A 9576-nucleotide genomic window follows, 5' to 3' on the forward strand; every position below is an offset into this window, starting at 1 on the left:
TCCAGGGTCTCCATAGATCCTTAGCATCATCACAGGAGAGACATAGGTCCTTGAGGGCGAGTCATGACAGCCACTGTGGGTTATTGTGAGCAGTGCTGGGTACATTTCTGTTTACATGTCATGAGTGAAATACCATCAGCATGTATGGATGACTGAGGACTGGGGCGGAGTGTGCACCCTATACTCCAAGGACCTGTGTATTGTACATTAAGGACTCACATGGACCTGTATTGGTTCAGTCTCCAGTTCTTGGGTTGAGATTCTCCCTGGACCTGTCAGGAGAAGCGCAAGCCTTCACCTCACTTCTACTCCAGCCTCTCCAGAAAGAGAGCCTCGGGACTAAGTAGGTCTTGATTCTTGTATAGTAGTGAGGGCTTTTCTCTGTCAAATGGGACTACCGGGGACCCACAGGGACCCAGCAGGAGACAGATTCTAGGCTGGAAAGCACAGAGAAGCACCTGAGCAACATTTTTTTTTTCATCAGAAAGGTCCATTTTCCAAAGATTACAGCATCAGATTTCAACCTTCCTGTCCCTCATCATGGTGGTATCTTTTTTTGACTGAATAACTAATTGTGCTGTGGAGGATTGTTGATGGCTGTGCGAAGAAGATGCTCAGAAGACATATGAACAGATCATAACAGCAATCAAATTCTACCATAAGACAAGTCTATATTGGGAAGGAGGGAGGGAGGGAGAGCGAACTGGTATAAACATGTAAAATAATAAATTAAATAAAAAAAAAATGCTGTGACTCCAAAATTTAAGTTGAAGGACAAGTTACCGGGGAAAAGGATTTCTGTTTTTGTGTCCACGAAAAGATGTGGATTCCTTCTAGACTAATGTGGTTTGATCACGCCAGACCGCCTGAAACAGAGTACCAGGTGATCCTACATTCAAAACAGCTGGACAAAGCAGCCTTACAGACTACAGCCAGGATTTCTGAATCTTCTTCGAATCCCCCATGACAGCGCCCCTTACCAGCAGGAAGTAGTTTGGAAAGAACAACGCCCAAATTCCCAAATATTGTCTATAAATGTTTGTTTTCATTTAAAAAGAAAAAGAAAAAGAAGTCTATATTACCAACATGGATTGCCACAGCAATGTCAAAGTCAAGAGTATTGGTCACAAGATCCGCTCCCAGGAAGGACTTGATTGTGGTGATGGGTAGAGTTTGGCCAGGATGCTTTCTTAGATTTGAGATTTCGAATCCTCACCTGAAGAGCAATGGCATTCCTGGACTGTAGGAAAACCGACTAAATGGAGCAGGCAGAATTCCAGGTCATGTCTCTGGGCAGCTAAAATCTCTCATACACCACCAACCACAGAAGTACACACTACAAGATAATCAGGAACTCCCATGCCTCAAAAAAGTGTGGGGAAAGTCCACAGGCTGTTCCAAGTGAGACCTGAGCAGGCCACAGAATCTGAGCAGGAGCTAGTGGCCAGTACTCTACCTTGGACGTTTAGGCATCTGCTTTCAGATAAGCACCTGCCTGACGACATGTCATGGGGGTAAAAGAATCTCCTTGCTTGTCATGTTCTTATGTTGTCCCAAGAATTATGGTCCCCAGGTACACCCTAGGACCCCCATGTTCTGCTGGGGCAGTCCTATGCATGAGATTCAGCAAACTACCGTAAACAGTGTCCGAGCCACCTGGGTAGTGCTCTTATCTCGATGACCCGAGTCACATCTTCATGGCTAGGGAGTCTAGCTATGTTGGCTTGAGGCTTCTCTATGAAGTGCCTTCACAGGAGCACATTGGCCACCTAGCATCACTCCTACCACCCCAGAGAGAAGAGTCTAAAAACAAAAACACATGGTGCCATTGTGTCTGTGAAACTGGCCTATCATCACCTTACAGCACCCCAGTTACCATAAGAGTTGTAGAAAATACACAGAATTGCTTTTTGTCCATCACGTCAGATGGAGACACTTGAAATACGAACAATCCACTCATCTTCAACTTCAAGTTTATTGCAACACATAAAAGGTTTTTCCCTTTAGGTTACTTGTTTCAAGGGCTAATGGAGGACAGAGGCTGCAAGAGGAGGGTGTGCAACATGTTTGAGTGGCTAGTGTGCGCCATGTAGCCCTGGCACGGCCTTGACATTGCCCCTGGAGACCCACAGCCTCCAAACGCCCTGCCATATGCAGACGGCAATGTGAAGCTGGAAGACTTTGCTCTCGCCTGCAGGTGTTCAGGTGGCGCCGAGCTGAAGTGCCATGTGGTGAAAAGACCTTCAATGCCCCAGGACATGTCAGTGTACCCCAGACCTGATGCAATCCTCAGACCCAAGAATCGACTCTACCCCAACCCAGCTGATTGAAGCAGCAGGGTTACAGAAGCTCCTTGCAGAGGTATGGGTTTGGCATCACTTACACAGGGGTGACTCAAGGGCAGGGACACCTCACGATGCCTTTCCCTGCCCTTCCTTCACCTTAGAGTGCCTGCCTTCCTGGAGGGCTCTGACAAAATGGATATGGGGCCGTGCTCGGTCATTGTTGTGGTTCATGGGCATCCTGGCTGGGTGTGACTAATTATTGCCCCGCCCCTCAACAGACTCCTTCAAAAAGCCTGAAATGATCTGAGATCCTCAACTGCAAAGTAGGCTGCAGCATCACACTGGCTTAGACTTGAGAATAAGTAAACATTGGATTCTTTGATCCATCGAGGCAAAAGCTACTGACGTTTTCTCCTAACATTTCTCTTGCTATAATAAAATTCCATGACAGGCCATGGCGCTGATGCCTGAGACAGCCATTATCTAGAATTAGCGTCCATGTGGGAAAAGCAAAGGCAGGTTGAATTGAGGAGCCAAGAGTGCAATCTGACTCACAAGTAGGAGGCAGAGAGGGAATCGTGATAAAGGCTTGGGCTATGGAATCCTCCAAACCCACCCCTAGTGACACACCTGCTCCAACAAGGACACACCTCCTCTTCCTTCCCACACACTTCCATGGACTATGGACTAATACTGAAAAGCATGAGCCTATGGGGACCAGTCTTGTTCCAATGTCTCCACAGATCTTCTGCATTATCACAGAAAGGACAAACCTCACACTGGGAAGGATACAGGTATGTCAATGCACATTGACTTTTGTTACGAGCCTAATGTTAGATTTAGACACTGAAACTGAGCCTTCCAAGTTCCCAAACCCTTCCCCAGAATAGGATATGAAAAGGATAATGGCAGAGAATGGGCAGGATGCTCTCTGAGTTACGAGCATCAGGCACCGCACCCCACCCCCCTGCTTAGGGGACAGCATTCCTATTCTGCGGGAACGCATCCTAACAGGAACATAAGGATTTCCAGGTCATGTCTCTGGGCGATAAAAACACTCACACACCACCTTTACCAGTTTCATCACAGAAGTCACCCACCACAAGATATTCAGAAACTCACATGGTTCACCAAATATGAGCAAATTCCACAGACGATTCCAAGTAAGACCTACGGAAGCCACAGCGTTTTCAAACGGTGCTCCCCGCCCTTGGAATTGACACAGATATCACCTATGAATCAGAGCAGGAGAGAGACTCGGAGAAACACAAGGGCAAGATCCTCACCCCGAAAGGCTCCTCAGAATCTTGAACTTGACTGAAGCACCTCTGCCAAGATTGGGGCCCGGCCATATACCTTCCCATGCTACACAAGTCCCTCCTCTCCTGTTCTATTCCAGAAACCAAGAGCTAGTATTCTACCCATGGCCTGTCAGGTGTGTGCTCTAAGATGAGCACCTGCCTGAGGCTATGTCATGAGGGTAAGGAGTTTTCATAAAGTAACTCCATGTTTTTCATTTTCTTCTGTTGTCCCAAGGATTAGAGTCCCCAGGTAGATCCCAGTTCCTACATGTTCTGCTGTGGCAGTCCTATGCATGAGAGTCAGCAAACTCACAGGGAAAATGTCCCTTCCACACTGGCAGCCTGCTATTTCGATGACCTGTGGGACATCTTCATAGCTACCAAGTCTAATAATTGTGGGATTGAGGTTTCCCCAAGATCTGTCCGCACAGGAACACAATGACCACGTAGCTCCTCTCCCGCCACCCCAGAGAGAAGAGTCTAAAAATGCAAAAGAAGGTTCTATTTACCATTGGCAAGGCGCCTTTGTCTCTGTGAAACTGGCTTATCATAGATTCTCAGGCACGATAGTAGCCAGACGAGTTGTGGACAACAAGAGAATTGAGTTTGGTACATCATGTCGGAGAGGGTGACACCTGAAATTCTAAACAATCCACATATATTTTCCATGTAATAATCCAGTAACATCAATATATTCTTATTTTGGTACAGTACATGTCCCATGAAGTTTCTTGTTCCAACCGGTATCACGGTAGGCAGACTGAGGGAGGGGGATGCTCAAAATATTCGAGTAGATAATGTCAGCCATGACAACGACATTGTGCATAGACAACAGAAGACCCAAAACGACCAGCTTGATGCAGAGGGAAGAGTGACCTGGAAGCCTTCGCTCTTGACACCAGGTGAAGAGAGGACCCTAGGAGAAAGGTCGATGCGGAACCAAAGTCTATAATGGCCCAGGTGATTCCACTGTGTGCGAAATCCAGAAGGAACACAGCCTACAAACTATTCTCCACAAACCCGATCATTGAATCAGGAGGTACCTGGAGCTACTAGCAGACTATGGGTGTGGCCTCACTCTCAGAAGGGGTGGGGTGACTCTAGGGCAGCTGCACCCCACTATACCTGTCCCAGCCCTGACTGCAGCTTAGGAAACCCGCCTTTATGGAGGTCTCTCACAAAACTGCACATTGGGCCATCCTAGTCATTGTTGTGGTTCATGGACATCCCAGCTGCTTAGGAGTAGTTATTGCTCCCACTCAAGAGCCCCCTTCTAAAAGCCTGAATGGAGCTGGGATCCTCAACTCCAAGGGCAGCTGAAGCATCATATTGGCTTCCCCTTGTGAATAAGTAAATATCGGCCTCTGATTCTTGCTGCAATAGGATTCCACGAGCGGGCATGAAGTGTATGCAGGAGACTGTGTAATTCGGCCTCCCATTACAGAATCAATGTCCATGTTGTTAAATCAAAGGCATGGTGGGTAGAGGAGCGAAGAGCAAACCTTCTCACTCAACGAGGAGGAGGAGAGGGCATCACATGGAAAAACTTGAATTTCTGATGCTTCAAATTCACCCCTAGTGACACACCTGCTCCAACAAGGACACACCTCCTCTTCCTTCCCACACACTTCCATGGACTATGGACTAATATTGAAAAGCATGAGCCTATGGGGACCAGTCTTGTTCCAATGTCTCCAAAGATCCTCTGCATTATCACAGAAAGGACAAAGGTCATGACGGCCACTGTGGGTTAATGTGAGCAGTGTGGGGTACATTTCACTTCCCGTGGGACAGTCATGAGTGAAAAACTGATTGCATGTATTTTCCTCGCCACAGTCCAGGGTTCTGTTTGTTGCACTATTAGTGACCCATATATACCTGTCTTGGTTTAGTTTCCAGTTCTTGGGTTGAGATTTTCCAAGGACCTGTCAGGAGAGGAGCAAGACTCCACCTCACTGCTAGGCCAGACTTCAGAAAGAGAGCCTCAGTCTAAGTAGGTGGTGCTCTCTACTGTAGCGTTGTGGGCTCAGTTCTATAAAGTGAGACTCCTGTAGCTTCCCAGTGACCCGGCAGGCACATAGATCCTATCATAGAAAGCACAGAGAAGCATCTGTGCAACACTTTGTCAGCAATGCCCATTCCCCAAAGGTCACAGCCACATCATTATTGCACCTTTTCAGAATTAATAACTGAACATGCTGTGGGGGAATCATGGGGGCTGCAGAAGGAGAGGCCCAGAAACCATCTGAAAGATCAAAACAGTCATCAAATGCCAACACAAAAGAACACACAAACCGCACACTGGGAAGGAGACAGGTATGTCAATGCACATTGACTTTTGTTACGAGCCTAATGTTAGATTTAGACACTGAAACTGAGCCTTCCAAGTTCCCAAACCCTTCCCCAGAATAGGATATGAAAAGGATAATGGCAGAGAATGGGCAGGATGCTCTCTGAGTTACGAGCATCAGGCACCGCACCCCACCCCCTGCTTAGGGGACAGCATTCCTATTCTGCGGGAACGCATCCTAACAGGAACATAAGGATTTCCAGGTCATGTCTCTGGGCGATAAAAACACTCACACACCACCTTTACCAGTTTCATCACAGAAGTCACCCACCACAAGATATTCAGAAACTCACATGGTTCACCAAATATGAGCAAATTCCACAGACGATTCCAAGTAAGACCTACGGAAGCCACAGCGTTTTCAAACGGTGCTCCCCGCCCTTGGAATTGACACAGATATCACCTATGAATCAGAGCAGGAGAGAGACTCGGAGAAACACAAGGGCAAGATCCTCACCCCGAAAGGCTCCTCAGAATCTTGAACTTGACTGAAGCACCTCTGCCAAGATTGGGGCCCGGCCATATACCTTCCCATGCTACACAAGTCCCTCCTCTCCTGTTCTATTCCAGAAACCAAGAGCTAGTATTCTACCCATGGCCTGTCAGGTGTGTGCTCTAAGATGAGCACCTGCCTGAGGCTATGTCATGAGGGTAAGGAGTTTTCATAAAGTAACTCCATGTTTTTCATTTTCTTCTGTTGTCCCAAGGATTAGAGTCCCCAGGTAGATCCCAGTTCCTACATGTTCTGCTGTGGCAGTCCTATGCATGAGAGTCAGCAAACTCACAGGGAAAATGTCCCTTCCACACTGGCAGCCTGCTATTTCGATGACCTGTGGGACATCTTCATAGCTACCAAGTCTAATAATTGTGGGATTGAGGTTTCCCCAAGATCTGTCCGCACAGGAACACAATGACCACGTAGCTCCTCTCCCGCCACCCCAGAGAGAAGAGTCTAAAAATGCAAAAGAAGGTTCTATTTACCATTGGCAAGGCGCCTTTGTCTCTGTGAAACTGGCTTATCATAGATTCTCAGGCACGATGGTAGCCACACGAGTTGTGGACAACATAGAGAATTGAGTTTGGTACATCATGTCGGAGAGGGTGACACCTGAAATTCTAAACAATCCACATATATTTTCCATGTAATAATCCAGTAACATCAATATATTCTTATTTTGGTACAGTACATGTCCCATGAAGTTTCTTGTTCCAACCGGTATCACGGTAGGCAGACTGAGGGAGGGGGATGCTCAAAATATTCGAGTAGATAATGTCAGCCATGACAACGACATTGTGCATAGACAACAGAAGACCCAAAACGACCAGCTTGATGCAGAGGGAAGAGTGACCTGGAAGCCTTCGCTCTTGACACCAGGTGAAGAGGGGCCCCTAGGAGAAAGGTCGATGCGGAACCAAAGTCTATAATGGCCCAGGTGATTCCACTGTGTGCGAAATCCAGAAGGAACACAGCCTACAAACTATTCTCCACAAACCCGATCATTGAATCAGGAGGTACCTGGAGCTACTAGCAGACTATGGGTGTGGCCTCACTCTCAGAAGGGGTGGGGTGACTCTAGGGCAGCTGCACCCCACTATACCTGTCCCAGCCCTGACTGCAGCTTAGGAAACCCGCCTTTATGGAGGTCTCTCACAAAACTGCACATTGGGCCATCCTAGTCATTGTTGTGGTTCATGGACATCCCAGCTGCTTAGGAGTAGTTATTGCTCCCACTCAAGAGCCCCCTTCTAAAAGCCTGAATGGAGCTGGGATCCTCAACTCCAAGGGCAGCTGAAGCATCATATTGGCTTCCCCTTGTGAATAAGTAAATATCGGCCTCTGATTCTTGCTGCAATAGGATTCCACGAGCGGGCATGAAGTGTATGCAGGAGACTGTGTAATTCGGCCTCCCATTACAGAATCAATGTCCATGTTGTTAAATCAAAGGCATGGTGGGTAGAGGAGCGAAGAGCAAACCTTCTCACTCAACGAGGAGGAGGAGAGGGCATCACATGGAAAAACTTGAATTTCTGATGCTTCAAATTCACCCCTAGTGACACACCTGCTCCAACAAGGACACACCTCCTCTTCCTTCCCACACACTTCCATGGACTATGGACTAATATTGAAAAGCATGAGCCTATGGGGACCAGTCTTGTTCCAATGTCTCCAAAGATCCTCTGCATTATCACAGAAAGGACAAAGGTCATGACGGCCACTGTGGGTTAATGTGAGCAGTGTGGGGTACATTTCACTTCCCGTGGGACAGTCATGAGTGAAAAACTGATTGCATGTATTTTCCTCGCCACAGTCCAGGGTTCTGTTTGTTGCACTATTAGTGACCCATATATACCTGTCTTGGTTTAGTTTCCAGTTCTTGGGTTGAGATTTTCCAAGGACCTGTCAGGAGAGGAGCAAGACTCCACCTCACTGCTAGGCCAGACTTCAGAAAGAGAGCCTCAGTCTAAGTAGGTGGTGCTCTCTACTGTAGCGTTGTGGGCTCAGTTCTATAAAGTGAGACTCCTGTAGCTTCCCAGTGACCCGGCAGGCACATAGATCCTATCATAGAAAGCACAGAGAAGCATCTGTGCAACACTTTGTCAGCAATGCCCATTCCCCAAAGGTCACAGCCACATCATTATTGCACCTTTTCAGAATTAATAACTGAACATGCTGTGGGGGAATCATGGGGGCTGCAGAAGGAGAGGCCCAGAAACCATCTGAAAGATCAAAACAGTCATCAAATGCCAACACAAAAGAACACACAAACCGCACACTGGGAAGGAGACAGGTATGTCAATGCACATTGACTTTTGTTACGAGCCTAATGTTAGATTTAGACACTGAAACTGAGCCTTCCAAGTTCCCAAACCCTTCCCCAGAATAGGATATGAAAAGGATAATGGCAGAGAATGGGCAGGATGCTCTCTGAGTTACGAGCATCAGGCACCGCACCCCACCCCCCTGCTTAGGGGACAGCATTCCTATTCTGCGGGAACGCATCCTAACAGGAACATAAGGATTTCCAGGTCATGTCTCTGGGCGATAAAAACACTCACACACCACCTTTACCAGTTTCATCACAGAAGTCACCCACCACAAGATATTCAGAAACTCACATGGTTCACCAAATATGAGCAAATTCCACAGACGATTCCAAGTAAGACCTACGGAAGCCACAGCGTTTTCAAACGGTGCTCCCCGCCCTTGGAATTGACACAGATATCACCTATGAATCAGAGCAGGAGAGAGACTCGGAGAAACACAAGGGCAAGATCCTCACCCCGAAAGGCTCCTCAGAATCTTGAACTTGACTGAAGCACCTCTGCCAAGATTGGGGCCCGGCCATATACCTTCCCATGCTACACAAGTCCCTCCTCTCCTGTTCTATTCCAGAAACCAAGAGCTAGTATTCTACCCATGGCCTGTCAGGTGTGTGCTCTAAGATGAGCACCTGCCTGAGGCTATGTCATGAGGGTAAGGAGTTTTCATAAAGTAACTCCATGTTTTTCATTTTCTTCTGTTGTCCCAAGGATTAGAGTCCCCAGGTAGATCCCAGTTCCTACATGTTCTGCTGTGGCAGTCCTATGCATGAGAGTCAGCAAACTCACAGGGAAAATGTCCCTTCCACACTGGCAGCCT

The sequence above is a fragment of the Phodopus roborovskii genome, unplaced genomic scaffold (assembly GCF_943737965.1).
Source record: "Phodopus roborovskii unplaced genomic scaffold, PHOROB, whole genome shotgun sequence".
Taxonomy (NCBI): Eukaryota; Metazoa; Chordata; class Mammalia; order Rodentia; family Cricetidae; genus Phodopus; species Phodopus roborovskii.